Source organism: Haematobia irritans, chromosome 4, assembly GCF_050003625.1.
Source record: "Haematobia irritans isolate KBUSLIRL chromosome 4, ASM5000362v1, whole genome shotgun sequence".
NCBI classification, from domain to species: Eukaryota; Metazoa; Arthropoda; class Insecta; order Diptera; family Muscidae; genus Haematobia; species Haematobia irritans.
Window position 1 is genome coordinate 108,304,794 of NC_134400.1, and position 20,495 is coordinate 108,325,288.

Below are 20,495 nucleotides of genomic sequence, written 5' to 3' on the forward strand. Positions count from 1 at the left end.
CTTCGGGATCCTTATCTAACTCTGAACCGATCATTATTGTCCTTTTAATTGGTAGTTTTGTAGATTAGATTGCGCCAACATCAGGGTTGGCCTGTCACAAACTGTGACTTTTGGGACATACATTTGCGACGGTGTAATACGTACACACAAAAAAATTTCATTAAAAGTCGTCCAACGAAAAATTTTCATTTATATAACGAAACATTTTCATTAATACAATGAAAATATTCGTTAATAGTACGAAACGTTACGTTAATTTGCAGAAAATTCATTATATTAACGAAAAATTTCGTTGTATTAAGGAATTTATTTCATTGGCTGACTTTTAACGAAACATTTCGTTAATATAATGAAACTTTTTCTATTAGTGTATGTCGCAAAAGTCGTAAACCTACTGTAGAAACCCTAATTTTAAATAGAAAAAATTCTGGACATTTTTTAATTTAGTTTGGCAGCATTCGCTGTGAGTTTCTGCAGAAATTTGTGAAAGTTTTCCGACGGTCAAGCCTATTTTCTTAGGTGGTATCGAAATTCCCGTTGGTGAGTGTGCAAAATACCTTGGGGTTATATTGGACAGGAGACTGAATTTAAAGCTAAGAAAGGACGAGAAAAGCCACGGTTACCCTATACTCGTGCAAAAGGCAATAGGACTAAAACCGAAAATTGTGAACATTCTGAAGAATCGAATTCGCTGCCTAGCTGACACGACTAAAGTATTTTGAGTTTGCGACTTTTGTTACCTTTTCCACATTTACGACGCGTATGTGACGTTTACGACGTTTACAACTTTGCCACAGTCGCAAACCTCAAAAAGTTTGATACAGACCATCTCTGGCCAACATATAGTAGGATCCTTAAAAAATTATGGTCAAAACTGATAAATTTTGAGAAAATCGTGCAACACAAATATATCTAAATCTGAACCGAATTGCAGGCTCTACGGCACTTATAAAGCATTCAGATGTACGAAATTTGAAGAAGATCTGCTCATACACACGTCAGATAAAACCATATCGGCGATAAAACTATATGACAGCAATATCTAAATCTGAATCGATGTTTTCCAAAACCAATTGGTATTGTTTTTTAGCCGAAGTAAGGCCCTACGCCAAATTTTAGGACAATCAGACATGAGCAGACGGACACACATACGGTCATCGCTAAATTGACTCAGAAACTAGTTCTACGACTATGGTTATACTAAACAATTGGTCTCAGACTGGTCCTTCGTGGAGTTACATAAAAATGCACAAAGGGGAGATCTCCTTTCCCGACCAGTTACAGTTACATTGTATTAATTTAATCACCGTCTCCGACGTCTGAAACAAACTTTAAGTTAATCAAATATCGAACAATAAAGTAGGGAATGTTTGTTAGAGACCACCCGCACCCTTCCCTGAAAGCCACTAGAAAATCGGGGAACTTTTCTTCAAGTCGGCCAAGTGTCAAACAGTCAGGTGGCCCATATTTATTTCAAAACCTACGCTCACATCTGTAAATTTAAAGTAAATCGGAGCTATATCTAATTCTGAACCGATTTCATTCTAAAATTTGGCATACATTGCTAGAATGATAATTCAACTCGCTGTGCAAAATTTCAAATAAATGGGAGTAACATTTGTCCTCCGGTGGTCACATCAGCCTTATTTGTGCGAAATATTAGCTCAGATTTACAATTTTTTTTTGCAAAAGTAAGCTTTTATTAAAGATAGCTGCCGCGCAAAAAATAAAGGCGTGCTTTGGTATTAGATAGAAGAGGCGTCCTTTTTTTGTATTAATGAAAATGTTTCGTTATATCAATGAAGGATTTTCGTTGGTTCAATTTTCATGAAATTTTCTTTATGTGTACGTACATATGATAAATCGTACAACTACATGATCAAAATTTGTCAAAATTAAATAGAAAATATCCCAATTCTGACTGAAATACTATATAAAACAAGTAGGGAAAGTCTAACGTCGGGCAGGGCCGACTATATTATACTCTGCACCACTTTGTAGATCTAAATTTTCGATACCATATCACATCCGTCAAATATGTTGGGGGCTATATATAAATGTTTGTCCCAAATACATACATTTAAATATCACTCGATCTGGACAGAATTTGATAGACTTCTACAAAATCTATAGACTCAAAATTTAAGTCGACTAATGCACTAGGGTGGAACACAATGCTAGTAAAAAGATATGGGAAACATTTAAATCTGAAGCAATTTTAAGGAAACTTCGCAAAAGTTTATTTATGAATTATAGCTCGATATATATGTATTAGAAGTTTAGGAAAATTAGAGTCATTTTTACAACATTTCGACTAAGCAGTGGCGATTTTACAAGGAAAATGTATATGGGAGTATCACAATGGACTGAATAGTATAAGTGAGCCTGATACATCGGGCTGCCACCTAACCTAACCTATATATGGGAGCTATATCTAACTATGAACCCATTTCAATCAAATTTGGCACACACGACTATATTACTAATTCCACTCCTAGTGCAAATTTCAACCAAATTGGGCCAAAACTCTGGCTTCTGGGGCCATATAAGTCCATATTGGGCGAAAAATATATATGGAAGCTATATCTAAATCTGAACTGATTTCAATCAAATTTGGCACACATGACTATACTACCAATTGTACTCCTTGTGCAAAATTTCAAGCTAATCGGGATAAAACTCTGGCTTCTGGGTCCATATAAGTGCATATCGGACGAAAGATATATGTGGGAGGTATATCTAAACCTGAGTCGATTTCCACCAAATTTGGCACCCATAGCTACAATGCTAAATCTACTCCCTGTGCAAAATTTCAACCAAATTGGGCCAAAACTCTGGCTGCTGGGTCCATATTAGTCCATATCGGGCGAAAGATGTATATGGGAGCTATATCTACATCTGAACCGATTTCAATCAAATTTTGCACACTTGACTATACGACTAAGTGTTATGTTTGTACAAAATTTCAAGCAAATCGGTATAAAACTCTGGCTGCTGGGTCCATATTAGTACATATCGGGCGAAAGATATATATGGGAGCTATATCTAAATCTGAACCGATTTCTTCCAAAATCAATAGGGTTCTATTCTGACCCAAATTGGGAACATTTGCCTAATTTGAAGGCGATTGGACTTAAATTGCGACCTAGACTTTGATCACAAAAATGTGTTCACATACAGACGGACGGACGGACGGACGGACGGACAGACGGACATGATTATGTCGACTCAGGGATCCACCCTGAGCATTATTGCCAAAGACACCATGTGTCTATCTCGTCTCCTTCTGGGTGTTACAAACATATGCACTAACTTATAATACCCTGTTCCACAGTGTGGCGCAGGGAATCAATATGGGAAATATGAAGCCAGAGAAATTTTAATGCAATTGTACAAAAGAGATTCATGGTTTTTCAGGCGATACATATGTATTCGAGATGACAATTAGAGTAATATTTACAATTTTTGCTACTCAGCTGTGGCGATCTTACACGGATATTGGTTAGATCTCGCCAAGATATGTGGTCAAGTGTGGGTTGTGATATATTATTTGGTCTAGTCGGGCGACTTGGAGGTTTATTTAAAACTCATCCGTTCTGTGGAAATTTTAGCATTGCAGTGTGTAGGATATGGCTAAGATATGGGGAAATCATCACAGAATTTTGTGTAAAGTGTGAGAATTTTGGCCATATTTGTATTCTCTGAGGAAAGTCAATTGGAGGAAAATCCCATTGAAAATGGGTCTAAAATATGAAACAGTCTACCATATTTCCCCAACTCTGGTGTACGTATATATGGGAGCTATATACAATCTGAACCAATTTTGACTAAATTTGACATGCATAGTTAGAATAATAATTTTGCTATCTATGCGAAATTTCACGTAAATGGGAGTATAACTAGCAAATCGGACGAAAGATATATAAGGGAGCCGTATCTAAATCTGAACTGATTTCAACCAAATTTTCCACAATTACCTATACTACTAAACGTACTCCTTGTGCGAAATTTGAAGCAAATCACGGCAAAACCCTCGATTTTGAGGCCATATAAGTTCAAATCGGACGAAATATATATATGGGAGCTATATCTAAATCTGAATCGAATTCGACCATATTTGGCACATACAATAGTATCGTTAAAAATACCGCTTGTGCAAAATTTGAAGTAAGTCAGGGCAAAACTCTGGCTTTGGAGACCATATAAGTCCAAATCGGACGAAAAATATATATGGGAGCTATATCCAAATCTGAACCGATTTGCCTGATATTTTGCAAGATTTTCGAGATTCATAAAATATTTGGATGTACGGTATTTCAAGAAAATCGGTTGATAAACACGCTAACTATGACCACATCGGGGATAAATATATATGGCAGCTATATCTAAATCTGAACCGATTTTTTCCAAAACCAACAGCGATTGTCTCTATCCCAAGAAACGGCCCTATGCCAAATTTGAGGACGATCGGACTTAAATTGCGAGCTGTACTTTGTGTACAAAATTACATATACAGACAGACGGACAGATAGACAGACAGACAGGCAGACGGACATCGCTAAATCGACTCAGAATTTAATTCTAACCCGATCGGTATACTAAAAGATGGGTCTATGACCACTATTTCTTGGCGTTACATACAAATGCACAAACTTATTATACCCTGTACCACAGTAGTGGTGAAGGGTATAAATATGGGAAACATTTAAATCTGAAGCAATTTTAAGGAAACTTCGCAAAAGTTTATTTATGAATTATCCCTCGATATATATGTATTAGAAGTTTAGGAAAATTAGAGTCATTTTTACAACTTTTCGACTAAGCAGTGGCGATTTAACAAGGAAAATGTTGGTATTTTGACCATTTTTGTCGAAATCAGAAAAACATATATATATGGGAGCTATATCTAAATCTGAACCGATTTCAACCAAATTTGGCACGCATAGCAACAATGCTAATTCTACTCCCTGTGCAAAATGTCAACCAAATCGGAGTTAAAAATTGGCCTCTATGATCATATGAGTGTAAATCGGGCGAAAGCTATATATGGGAGATATATCTAAATCTGAACTGATTTTAACCAAATTTGGCACGCATAGCTACAATGCTAATTCTACTCCCTGAGCAAAATTTCAACGAAATCGGGGCAAGAAATTGGCCTCTGTGGTCATATGAGTGTAAATCGGCCGAAAGCTATATATTGGAGCTATATCTAAATCTGAACCGATTTCAACCAAATTTGGCACGCATAGCTACAATGCCAATTCTACTCCCTGTGCAAAATTTCAATTATATCGGAGTAAAAGATTGGCCACTGTGGTCATATGAGTGTAAATCGGGCGAACGATATATATGGGAGATATATCTAAATCTGAACCGATTTCATCCAAATTTGGCACGCATAGCTACAATGCCAATTCTACTCCCTGTGCAAAATTTCAATTAAATCGGAGTAAAAGATTGGCCACTGTGGTCATATGAGTGTAAATCGGGCGAACGATATATATGGGAGATATATGTAAATCTGAACCGATTTCAATAAAATTTGTCACACTTGACTATAGTACAAAAATGTGTTCACGGACATGGCTATATCGACTCAGGAGCCCACCCTGAGCATTTTTACCAAAGACACCATGTGTCTATCTCGTCTCCTTCTGGGTGTTGCAAACATATGCACTAACTGAAAATACCCTGTTCCACAGTGTGGCGCAGGGTATAAAAAGAAGCATAGCGCATCTTCAAAATTTTAAACAGAAAACGTTTCTCCTCCTTATTACGTGGCATACAATAGCGTTCAAAAGGAGCATTTGGACTAGGAGTGGAGTTTCTACAGCAGAGTCTATTTCATTATTTTTTATTTTTCATAAAAACTTAACAAATTTTTATTTGGAATTTTTGTGGGGAATTTTAATTTAAATTGAGTATTTTTGGGACAAAACCATACCAATTTGGGGAGCAGAACCAGAAAACTACTGTTCATGGGATCCCATAACAAACTTGAATTGACTATAATACTGTCAAAAAGGGAATTTTACACAATTTAATAGACGTCTCCCATATAGGTACCATGTAATCTGCACGGGACATTTCTAATATTGCTTCTTCAAAGATAAAAAATCTGCTAGAAGATGAATAGCTCGAAAGAAGATGAATAGCTTTCACGACATTTCCATTGTTCGACCACTTGTTTCTGCGAGTATACAGAAAACTTCAAAGAGTGGAATTCATCCTATTCGTTTCCATGGTCACATTTTCGCCCATAACAAACTGCATGCAATGAATGGATGCGTTGCTGGATCATTCAATGGATGTGCCAACACAATACAGAACACAATCGTATGAATAGAGATTAAAATTTAATTTTTAATTTGAAGGATTCTTTTTTCCCCATTTGTTTACATTGCCGAGCTGGTCGAGTTGCTATTCAACGCAAGAAACAAACAGGCCATCCAAACAATAAAGAGGCGTTTTGTGTTTAGTCATTTATGTTTCCGATGTTTATTTTGTGCTCCATTCTGGAAGAGGAGGATTCTTTTTTAACTTCTTTTCATTATGCTGGAGTGTATGTTATCATTACATTGCCTTCATTCCATTCATTCTTTAAGCCAACATTGTCGATCCTAGTTGCTCCGGGTCGGCAGAAAGTAGAGATGTCGATATGGACATTTAGGCATTAGGATAAGGATAATATTCAATTTTACAGTCAGAGAAAACACATAATTCTCAGAAAATTGCAATTTGTTCCAAAAACATTTTTTATCACATTTTTTGTAATCGGAAGATGAAGTTCTTCTTAGAAAATACGTCATTTTAGGTGAAAAATTAAATTTTGGGAAAAAAATGTCACATAAAACAAAGGAAATACTACAACAACAACGAAATAGAGTAAAAACTTTCATCTCAACGGTGAAATTAATTTTTCAAAAAGAGTACAATAGTCAATGTCGTCATATGTGCCAAATTTTAATTGGTATCGGTTTAGAGTTAGATTTAGATCTCATACACCCTCACAAAAAATCGCTTCTGTAACATATACTCCCAAACATATTTTGCTTCAAGCATATACATTTTTGGGTATTGCCCAAACATTTATATGTTTGACCTCTTCCAATATATAATATGTTTGCAAGCATATTGGTCTAAACAATATATGTTTGGGTGGTCTAAGTTCCAAACATTTTGTATTTTTCCATCCAAATTCAATAAAGTTGTCTTCCAAAAAACAATATGTTATTATGTGAACATATAATATGTTTGGAAGCATTTTGCACCCAAAAATATTATATGCTTAAAAAAAATTCTCCCAAACAATATTGTGCTCAAAATTTTATTTATTTATTTATATATTTACAATCATAATGAATTATGAAAATAAACAGGTAATATAGGTGCTAACAACATAGGTTTTCGACCTGAATGCTCAAAATTTTGTTTCTGCTCAATTGTATATTCCCCCATATCTTTCTCACTTCCACGAGATTTTTTAGTTCTTAGAACCTTTTTCTGTAATACAAACATTGTAGAAGAAATTATTCAATTGTATGATTTTTTTAATTTAATTTTACCTTTTGCCGGACGGGGATTCGAACAGCGGACCACACAGTTTGTAAGGATCAAAGAAGTAGCTGATCAATTGCCCAAGGAAAAATAAAATGTTAATTTTGTAATAACAAGCAACCACCACCAACTTAATTCAATATCGCTCCCTGTTAAATAGCGCTCCAAGCTACTAAACACATATATGTTTATATGCTATTTCTAAATTAATATATGTTTGCATCCAAGCATATTATATTTACAAACATTTTATGTCCCAAACATAATATGTTCTAACATATTACCATATATGTCCCAAACATGTTATGCTAGTTTAGAACATTATATGCTTACACTCAAAAATATTGTGTTTAAAAATTTGTGTTCCAAACATATAGACTCATATGACCAAAAATTTGTTCCATATTGTTATCATGTACAGTACGTAATTGCATACTTAGATAAAGTATCCTCCAATAATCGTTCACAGCAGTCTATAATTATATATAGTCGCCATATAAACCGATTTCCATATTTGATAATATATAGCCCCCACATAAACCGATCCCCAGAGTTGACTTCTGCATCCACTGGAAGGAGTAAATTTCATTCGATCCGGTTGAAATTTGATATGTGAGTTTAATATATGGGTGTTTCCAAAGTAACGGTCGTTACCGATATTCTGTGATTTTTTAAATAGAATTCCACCCTAAGAATATATGTCACGAGGATTGCTTAATTTTGGACCTACGAAAGTTCAAGCTTCGGTAGTAGTCGAAAACATTCATAAAAAATCTAATTTCAATTCTATTTTTGACCATTAAAAAAGTAACGGTCGTTACTTTATAAATGTGCTGTTTTCATATTTCGGAAACAAATATTATGTATTGCAAAGTTTTGCACAGGATGTGTCAAGTAAAAAAATCTGATTAAATTCTTTGTAATGCTTTTTTTCAGTAATAGGTTTGTTTTCAAATCAAAGAAAGTTATTTAAAAAACAAGTATATACGGCCGTAAGTTCGGCCAGGCCGAAGCTTATGTACCCTCCATCATGGATTGCGTAGAAACTTCTTCTAAACACTGTCATCCACAATCGAATTACTTAAGTTGCGGTAACGCTTGCCGATGGCAAGGTATCTTAAAACCTCCTAACACCATCTTCTAAATTGTATGTAAGTCCATACGTGGTATATATTAAATCAAACAAGTATATACGGCCGTAAGTTCGGCCAGGCCGAAGCTTATGTACCCTCCATCATGGATTGCGTAGAAACTTCTTCTAAACACTGCCATCAAGAATCGAATTACTTAAGTTGCGGTAACGCTTGCCGATGGTAAGGTATCTTAAAACCTCCTACCACCATCTTCTAAATTGTATGTAAGTCCATACGTGCTATATATTATCAAAAAAGATCGATCCAATACGTATATAATTCAGTTTGACAAAGTATACATAAAATTTTGACAAAATTTTCTACAGAAAAAAAATTTAACAAAATTTCTATAGAAATAAAATTTTCACAAAATTTTCTATAGAAAGAAAATTTTGACAAAATTTTCTATAGAAAGAAAATTTTGACAAAATTTTCTATAGAAAGAAAATTTTGACAAAATTTTCTATAGAAAGAAAATTTTGACAAAAATTTCTACAGAAATAAAATTTTAACAAAATTTTTTATAGAAATAAAATCTTGGTAGATTATTTTTGGCTCGAGTGGCTACCATGATTATGGACCGAATAAAATTTGAACAAAATTTTCTATAGAAATAAAATTTTGACAAAATTTTCTATAGAAATAAAATTTTGGTAGATTATTTTTGGCTCTAGTGGCAACCATGATTATGAACCGATATGGACCAATTTTTGTGTGATTGGACCAATTTTGGTATGGTTGTTAGCGACCATATACTAACACCACGTTCCTAATTTGAACCGGATCGGATGAATTTTGCTCCTCCAAGAGGCTCCGGAGGTCAAATCTGAAGAACGTTTTATATGGGGGCTATATATAATTATGGTCCGATATGGACCAATTTTTGCACGGTTGCTAGAGATCATATACCAATACCATGTACCAAATTTCAGCCGGATCGGATGAAATTTGCTTCTCTTGGAGACTTCGCAAGCCAAATCTGAGGATCGGTTTATATGGGGGCTATATATAATTATGAACCAATGTGGACCAATTTTTGCATGGTTTTTAGAGCCCATATACCAATATCATGTACCAAATTTCAGGCGGATCGGATGAAATTTGCTTCTCTTTGAGGCTCCGCAACCCAAATCTGGGGATCGGTTTATATGGACGCTATATATAATTATGGACCGATGTGGACCAATTTTTGAACGGTTGTTAGAGACCATATACCAATACCATGTACCAAATTTCAGCCGGATCGGATGCAATTTGCTTCTCTTTGAGGCTTCGCAAGCCAAATCTGGAGATCGGTTTATATGGGGTCTATATATAATTATTAGCCGATGTGGACCAATATTTGCATGGTTGTTAGAGACCATATACCAACATCATGTACCAAATTTCAGCCGGATCGGATGAAATACGCTTCTCTTAGAGGCTCCACAAGCCAAATCTGGGGATCTGTTTATATGGGGGCTATATATAATTATGGACCGATGTGGACCAATTTTTGCACGATTGTTAGAGACCATATACCAACACCATGTACCAAATTTCAGCCGGATCGGATGAAATACGCTTCTCTTAGAGGCTCCACAAGCCAAATCTGGGGATCGGTTTATATGGGGGCTATATATAATTAACGACCGATATGGACCAATTTTTGCATGGTTGTTAGAGACCATATACCAACATCATGTACCAAATTTCAGCCGGATCCGATGAAATTTTCTTCTCTTTGAGGCTCCGCAAGCCAAATCTGGGGATCGGTTTATATGGGGGCTATATATAATTATAAACCGATGTGAACCAGTTTTTGCACTGTTGTTAGAGACCATATACCAACACCATGTACCAAATTTCAGCCGGATCGGATGAAATTTGCTTCTCTTTTAGGCTCCACAAGCCAAATCTGGGGATCGGTTTATATGGGGGCTATATATAATTATGGATCGATGTGGACCAAGTTTTGCATGGTTGTTAGAGACCATATACCAACACCATGTACCAAATTTCAGCCGGATCGGATGAAATATGCTTCTGTTAGAGGCTCCACAAGCCAAATCTGAGGGTCCCTTTATATGGGGGCTATACGTAAAAGTGGACCGATATGGCCCATTTTCAATACCATCCGACCTACATCGATAACAACTACTTGTGCCAAGTTTCAAGTCGATAGCATGTTTCGTTCGGAAGTTAGCGTGATTTCAACAGACGGACGGACGGACGGACATGCTTAGATCGACTCAGAATTTCACCACGACCCAGAATATATATACTTTATGGGGTCTTAGAGCAATATTTCGATGTGTTACAAACGGAATGACAAAGTTAATATACCCCCATCCTATGATGGAGGGTATAAAAAGATCGATCCAATACGTACATAATTCAGTTTGACAAAGTAGACATAAAATTTTGACAAAATTTTCTACAGAAATAAAATTTTAACAAAATTTTCTATAGAAATAAAAATTTTCACAAAATTTTCTATAGAAAGAAAATTTTGACTAAAATGTCTACAGAAATAAAATTTTAACAAAATTTTCTATAGAAATAAACTTTTGACAAAATTTTCTATAGAAATAAAATCTTGGTAGATTATTTTTGGCTCGAATGGCAACCAAGATTATGAACCGAATAAAATTTGAACAAAATTTTCTATAGAAATAACATTTTGACAATGATGAAAATTTTATTATGAACCGAATAAAATTTTAACAAAATTTTCTCTAGAAATAAAATTTTGACAAAATTTTCTATAGAAATAAAATTTTGGTAGATTATTTTTGGCTCTAGTGGCAACCATGATTATGAACCGATATGGACCAATTTTTGTGTGATTGGACCAACTTTGGAATGGTTGTTAGCGACCATATACTAACACCACGTTCCTAATTTGAACCGGATCGGATGAATTTTGCTCCTCCAAGAGGCTCCGGAGGTCAAATCTGAAGAACGTTTTATATGGGGGCTATATATAATTATGGTCCGATATGGACCAATTTTTGCACGGTTGCTAGAGATCATATACCAATACCATGTACCAAATTTCAGCCGGATCGGATGAAATTTGCTTCTCTTAGAGGCTCCGCAACCCAAATCTGGGGATCGGTTTATATGTGCGCTATATATAATTATGGACCGATGTGGACCAATTCTTGCACGGTTGCGAGAGACCATATACCAATACCATGTACCAAATGTCAGCCGGATCGGATGCAATTTGCTTCTCTTTGAGGCTTCGCAAGCCAAATCTGGAGATCGGTTTATATGGGGGCTATATATAATTATGGACCGATGTGGACCAATTTTTGCATGATTGTTAGAGACCATATACCAACACCATGTACCAAATTTCAGCCGGATCGGATGAAATATGCTTCTCTTAGAGGCTCCACAAGCCAAATCTGGGGATCGGTTTATATGGGGGCTATATATAATTATGGACCGATATGGACCAATTTTTGAATGGTTGTTAGAGACCATACACCAACACCATGTACCAAATTTCAGCCGGATCGGATGAAATATGCTTCTCTTAGAGGCTCCACAAACCAAATCTGGGGATCGGTTTGTATGGGGGCTATATATTATTATAGACCGATGTGGACCAATTTTTGAATGGTTGTTAGAGACCATATACCAACATCATGTACCAAATTTCAGCCGGATCGGATGAAATTTGCTTCTCTTTGAGGCTCCGCAAGCCAAATCTGGGGATCGGTTTATATGGGGGCTATATATAATTATTGACCGATGTGGACCAATTTTTGAATGGTTGTTAGAGACCATACACCAACACCATGTACCAAATTTCAGCCGGATCGGATGAAATATGCTTCTCTTGGAGGCTCCACAAACCAAATCTGGGGATCGGTTTGTATGGGGGCTATATATTATTATTGACCGATGTGGACCAATTTTTGAATGATTGTTAGAGACCATATACCAACATCATGTACCAAATTTCAGCCGGATCGGATGAAATTTGCTTCTCTTTGAGGCTCCGCAAGCCAAATCTGGGGATCGGTTTATATGGGGGCTATATATAATTATTGACCGATGTGGACCAATTTTTGAATGGTTGTTAGAATGTTTAGTAAAGACAAACATGTAATTTCAAATATAGTAGATCGATTGGGATAATTTTTATTCAATTATAAATGTAGAAATGTCATTGCTTCAACCGATTTCCAACCAATCTCTTCTCTGTGTGTAGGATGGGGGTATATCCTATTGTGGAAGCTATACAAATATTAACAATATAGTTTGAAGTTCGATTAGAAATACGAATGTACTTTTCAAGTAACTTGGAGAACCATAGCTTATACACTGAAAAAACAGTGAACCCACCAGGAAAGATAACTTTCGATTAATTTTAGAAAATTTTGATTTTTTTTAGAAAATTTTAACTAAACAGTATTACAAGCGCTGGCATCACTCCGATATGGTAAAAATAAGTAAATATTTTTCGACAAATTCAAGAAAATTTATTAGACATAACTAAGTTTTTGCACTTGTTAAAGAAAATTTTGTAGTTTTAAGAGAAATCTTGGAGTTCAAAATTGCAAGAATGTCTTTAGTGCCATACGAAGTTCATGATGGACACATTTTTGGTAAAATTTACAAATTTAAAGAAATAATGAACTATTTTGTGAGAAATACGAAATTAGGAAACCTTTATGCTTTATTTTTGTATAATTTTTTCTTGTTTTTTAGTTCATTTAACTAACGTACGCAAAAAATTATTTGAGTAAAGTAAACTTTTTCCAAACATAATGATTCTATGAACTAATATAAAGTTAAATTGGCTTTAGTGAAATAGAGAGTTCACTTTTTTTTTAGTGTAGTTAAACAAGTAAGGAAAGTCTAAAGTCGGACGGGGCCGACTATATTATACCCTGCACCACTTTGTAGATCTAAATTTTCGATACCATATCACATCCGTCAAATGTGTTGGGTGCTATGTATAAAGGTTTGTCCCAAATACATACATTTAAATATCACTCGATTTGGACAGAATTTGATAGACTTTTACAAAATCTATAGACTCAAAATTTAAGTTGGTTAATGCACTAGGGTGGAACACAATTTTAGTAAAAACAAGTATATACAGCACTAAGTTCGGCCGGGCCGAATCTTAAATACCCACCACCATGAACCAAATATTAGGGTTTCCTTTGAAATTTCAGGAGGGCTTGAGGACACTTCCCGAAAATAAATTTGAAGATTTCACCTATGAGGACTATATCAGATTCTGGTTTATAAGAACCATTTTTGTTTGAGTTTTAGAGAAATCATTAACATCTCTTGTAAGTGTGCAAGAAAATTATAAAATAACGTCTTGATTTGAAATCTTAAATCTGTAGAAGTAAAATCTGGAAATTGTACATTGAGTTTCAAGCAATTTTCATGATCAGTGCGCCTTCTACACCCTCAAGAAGTGAAGTCGGTCTATATGGAGGCATTACCAAATGGACCGATAAAAACTTAATCCGATACACGTTTTTGTGAGCCTTAAATACCAGAATATTTACAATTTCAGGCAAATCAGATAAAACCTACGGTTTCTAGAAACCCAAGGAGTTAAATCGGGAGATCATTCTTATGGGGGCTATACTAAAATATGGACCGATACTCACCGTTTTCGGCACACCTCTTTATGACCCGAAAATACCTCTAGATTTCCAATTTCAGGCAAATAGGATAAAAACTTCGGATTCTAGAAGCCCAAGAAGTAAAATCGGGAAATCGGTCTATATGGGGGCTATACCAAAATATGGACCGATACTCACCATTTTCGGCACACCTCTTTATGGTCCTAAAATACCTCTAGATTTCCAATTTCAGACAAATTGGATAAAAACTACGGTTTCTATAAGCCCAAGACCCCAAATCGGGAGGTCGTTTTATATGGGGACCAAACCAAAACATGGACCGATACTCACAATTTTTGGCACACGTATTTGTGGTCCTACAATACCTCTAGATTTCCAATTACAGGTAAATTGAATAAAAACTGCGGTTTCTATACGCCCAAGAAGTAAAATCGGGAGATCGGTCTATATGGGGGCTATACCAAAAAATGGACCGATACTCGCCATTTTTGGCACACCTCTTTATGGTCATAAAATACCTCTAGATTTCCAATTTCAGACAAATTGGATAAAAACTACGGTTTCTATAAGCCCAAGACCCCAAATCGATAGGTCGTTTTATATGGGGACCATACCAAAACATGGACCGATACTCACAATTTTTGGCACACGTATTTGTGGTCCTACAATACCTCTAGATTTCCAATTTCAGGTAAATTGAATTAAAACTGCGGTTTCTATAAGCCCAAGAAATAAAATCGGGAGATCGGTCTATATGGGGGCTATACCAAAATATGGACCGATACTCACAATTTTTGGCACACGTATTTGTGGTCCTACAATACCTCTAGATTTCCAATTTCAGGTAAATTGAATAAAAACTGCGGTTTCTATAAGCCCAAGAAGTAAAATCGGGAGATCGGTCTATATGGGGGCTATACCAAAACATGGACCGATACTCACCATTTTTGGCACACCTCTTTATGGTCATAAAATACCTCTAGATTTCAAATTTCAGGCAAATTGGATAAAAACTACGATTTCTATAAGCCCAAGACCCCAAATCGGGAGGTCGGTTTATATGGGGACTATATCAAAACCTGGACCGATATAGACCATCTTCGAACTTGACCTGCCTGCAGACAAAAGACGAGTTTGTGCAAAATTTCAGCACGATTGCTTCATTATTGAAGACTGTAGCGTGATTACAACAGACAGACAGACAGACGGACATCGTTATATCGTCTTAGAATTTCTCTCTGATCAAGAATATATATACTTTATATAGTATGCTTTATTTTTGTATAATTTTTTCCTGTTTTTTAGTTCATTTAACTAACGTACGCAAAAAATTATTTGAGTAAAGTAAACTTTTTCCAAACATAATGATTCTATGAACTAATATAAAGTTAAATTGGCTTTAGTGAAATAGAGAGTTCACTTTTTTTTTAGTGTAGTTAAACAAGTAAGGAAAGTCTAAAGTCGGACGGGGCCGACTATATTATACCCTGCACCACTTTGTAGATCTAAATTTTCGATACCATATCACATCCGTCAAATGTGTTGGGTGCTATGTATAAAGGTTTGTCCCAAATACATACATTTAAATATCACTCGATTTGGACAGAATTTGATAGACTTTTACAAAATCTATAGACTCAAAATTTAAGTTGGTTAATGCACTAGGGTGGAACACAATTTTAGTAAAAACAAGTATATACAGCACTAAGTTCGGCCGGGCCGAATCTTAAATACCCACCACCATGAACCAAATATTAGGGTTTCCTTTGAAATTTCAGGAGGGCTTGAGGACACTTCCCGAAAATAAATTTGAAGATTTCACCTATGAGGACTATATCAGATTCTGGTTTATAAGAACCATTTTTGTTTGAGTTTTAGAGAAATCATTAACATCTCTTGTAAGTGTGCAAGAAAATTATAAAATAACGTCTTGATTTGAAATCTTAAATCTGTAGAAGTAAAATCTGGAAATTGTACATTGAGTTTCAAGCAATTTTCATGATCAGTGCGCCTTCTACACCCTCAAGAAGTGAAGTCGGTCTATATGGAGGCATTACCAAATGGACCGATAAAAACTTAATCCGATACACGTTTTTGTGAGCCTTAAATACCAGAATATTTACAATTTCAGGCAAATCAGATAAAACCTACGGTTTCTAGAAACCCAAGGAGTTAAATCGGGAGATCATTCTTATGGGGGCTATACTAAAATATGGACCGATACTCACCGTTTTCGGCACACCTCTTTATGACCCGAAAATACCTCTAGATTTCCAATTTCAGGCAAATAGGATAAAAACTTCGGATTCTAGAAGCCCAAGAAGTAAAATCGGGAAATCGGTCTATATGGGGGCTATACCAAAATATGGACCGATACTCACCATTTTCGGCACACCTCTTTATGGTCCTAAAATACCTCTAGATTTCCAATTTCAGACAAATTGGATAAAAACTACGGTTTCTATAAGCCCAAGACCCCAAATCGGGAGGTCGTTTTATATGGGGACCAAACCAAAACATGGACCGATACTCACAATTTTTGGCACACGTATTTGTGGTCCTACAATACCTCTAGATTTCCAATTTCAGGTAAATTGAATAAAAACTGCGGTTTCTATACGCCCAAGAAGTAAAATCGGGAGATCGGTCTATATGGGGGCTATACCAAAAAATGGACCGATACTCGCCATTTTTGGCACACCTCTTTATGGTCATAAAATACCTCTAGATTTCCAATTTCAGACAAATTGGATAAAAACTACGGTTTCTATAAGCCCAAGACCCCAAATCGATAGGTCGTTTTATATGGGGACCATACCAAAACATGGACCGATACTCACAATTTTTGGCACACGTATTTGTGGTCCTACAATACCTCTAGATTTCCAATTTCAGGTAAATTGAATTAAAACTGCGGTTTCTATAAGCCCAAGAAATAAAATCGGGAGATCGGTCTATATGGGGGCTATACCAAAATATGGACCGATACTCACAATTTTTGGCACACGTATTTGTGGTCCTACAATACCTCTAGATTTCCAATTTCAGGTAAATTGAATAAAAACTGCGGTTTCTATAAGCCCAAGAAGTAAAATCGGGAGATCGGTCTATATGGGGGCTATACCAAAACATGGACCGATACTCACCATTTTTGGCACACCTCTTTATGGTCATAAAATACCTCTAGATTTCAAATTTCAGGCAAATTGGATAAAAACTACGATTTCTATAAGCCCAAGACCCCAAATCGGGAGGTCGGTTTATATGGGGACTATATCAAAACCTGGACCGATATAGACCATCTTCGAACTTGACCTGCCTGCAGACAAAAGACGAGTTTGTGCAAAATTTCAGCACGATTGCTTCATTATTGAAGACTGTAGCGTGATTACAACAGACAGACAGACAGACAGACGGACATCGTTATATCGTCTTAGAATTTCTCTCTGATCAAGAATATATATACTTTATATAGTCGGAAATCGATATTTCGATGTGTTACAAACGGAATGACAAACTTATTATTCCCCCGTCACCATTCTATGGTGGTGGGTATAAAAATATGGGAAACATTTAAATCTGAAGCAATTTTAAAGTTCGCAAAAGTTTATTTATGATTTATCGCTCGATATATATGTATTAGAAGTTTAGGAAAATTATAGTCATTTTTACAACTTTTCGACTAAGCAGTGGCGATTTAACAAGGAAAATGTTGGTATTTTGACCATTTTTTCGAAATCAGAAAAACATATATATGGGAGCTATATCTAAATCTGAACCGATTTCAATCAAATTTTGCACACTTGGCTATACTACTAATTGTACTCCTAGTGCAAAATTTCAACCAAATTCGGCCAAAAATCTGGCTTCTGGGGCCATATAAGTCCATATCGGGCGAAAGATATATATGGGAGCTATATCTAAATCTGAACCGATTTCAATCAAATTTTGCACACTTAACTATACGACTAAGTGTTATGTTTGTACAAAATTTCAAGCAAATCGTTATAAAACTCTGGCTGCTGGGTCCATATTAGTGCATATCGGGCGAAAGATATATATGGGAGCTATATCTAAATCTGAACCGATTTCTTCAATAGGGTTCTATTCTGACCCAAATTAGGAACATGTGCCAAATTTGAAGGCGATTGGACTTAAATTGCGACCTAGACTTTGATCACAAAAATGTGTTCACAGACAGACGGACGGACAGACGGATATGGCTATATCGACTCAGGAGCCCACCCTGAACATTTTTGCAAAAGACACCATGTGTCTTTCTCGTTTCCTTCTGGATGTTGCAAACATATGCACTAACTTATAATACCCTGTTCCACAGTGTGGCGCAGGGTATAAAAATATTCCAAATCGATGACATCGCATCTTCTCTACGGCCAATTCCATCGGAAACAAAAAGTCAATGGCAATCTCTATCATCGTGAAACGACCCACAGAATATTCTTGCTAATCGTAAATGCGTTTAGCCACGATGGATATGTTCTTGTTGTTTGTGACCATGGTTTGGAAAAATCTTTATTGTATATTCAGGCTATCTGCTTAGATTGTTGGTCTGGATTCTACCATAGTGACTGAGGGAACGATTGAATGAAAGTAATAAAATAAATTTGTATTTGCAAATGGATTTCATTTCTCAGCATCATCATAACTGTTGTTGTTGTAGCAATTGGAGCTAAAACAATTGTTGATTTTATTTCTGTAAAAGTATTTGTCCTGGGTACATAATTTCCACTTGGTACAGTGATGCTCACTCGCCTTTAGAAGATTTCAGATAGTTATCTGCTCAATCTCAATTTAATTTATTAAGAAAACCCTTTTTTTTATAATTCATTTGAATATTGTTATAACAAATTAAATCTATTCCTGGAAAATTGCAATGAATTTTATTAGTATTTAAAATAGGTCATATGAATTAAATTTTGTGATAAGTAGAAACAAGTATACACGGCCGTAAGTTCAGCCAGCACGAAGCTTATGTACCCTCCACCATGGATTGCGTAGAAACTTCTACTGAAGACTGTCATCCACAATCGAATTACTTGGGTTGCGGTATCACTTGCCGATGGCAACGTATCTTAAAACTTCCTAACACCGTCTTCTAAATTGCAAGGTAGTCCATATGTGGTATATATTAAACTTAACAAGTATATACGGCCGTAAGTTCGGCCAGGCCGAAGCTAATGTACCCTCCACCATGGATTGCGTAGAAACTTCTACTAAAGACTGTCATCCACAATCGAATTACTTGGGTTGCGGTAACACTTGCCGATGGCAAGCTATCTTAAAACTTCCTAACACCGTCTTCTAAATTACAAGGTAGTCCATACGTAGTATATATTAAACAAAAAAAGGCCGATTAAATACGTATATAATTAAGTTTAAGTTTCTATAGAAATAAAATTTTGACAAAATAAAATTTTGACATTTTCTATAGAAGTAAAATTTGGAGAAAATTTTCTATAGAAATAGAATTTTGACAAAATTTTCTACAGAAATACAATTTTGTCAAAATTTTCTATAGAAATAAAATTTTGACAAAATTTTCTATAGAAATAGAATTTTGACAAAATTTTCTATAGAAAAATTAGACTTAATTCCTGAACATCAATTTGGATTTCGGAATCATCATGGAACTCCAGAACAATGCCACCGAGTTGCCAATTTTATACGAGATTCGCTTGAGAGGAAGTTATACTGTGCTGCTGTATTTTTGGATGTAAAACCAGCTTTTGATCGGGTTTGGCATCAGGGCTTACTATTAAAACTAAAACGATCACTACTATTACTATTAAAACTACTTACTATTAAAACTAAAACGATCACATGTTTGGTGGACGATCGTGAAACACCAAAATCATATATCGAGAATAAACAGGATAAATAGGACTGCCCTCATCTATATGACAGGTGCCATGAGGACCACAGCCACTGCTGCTCTGGAGGTAATGATGGGGTTTATCCCACTCGATTTACACGTAAGGAAAATAGCTGAACTGACACTTCTGAGACTGAGGAGCTTGAACACGCTGGAGAGGACAACCTGCAGGCATACTGAAATTTTGGACGAGCAGTATAGAGAGACGGACCATATGGCCACGGAGCATGTTTATCATCACAAACCGACGTACATTATACCAAGTATGGAAGAGTGGGAAGACAGGAAGATACCCTTCGGAAC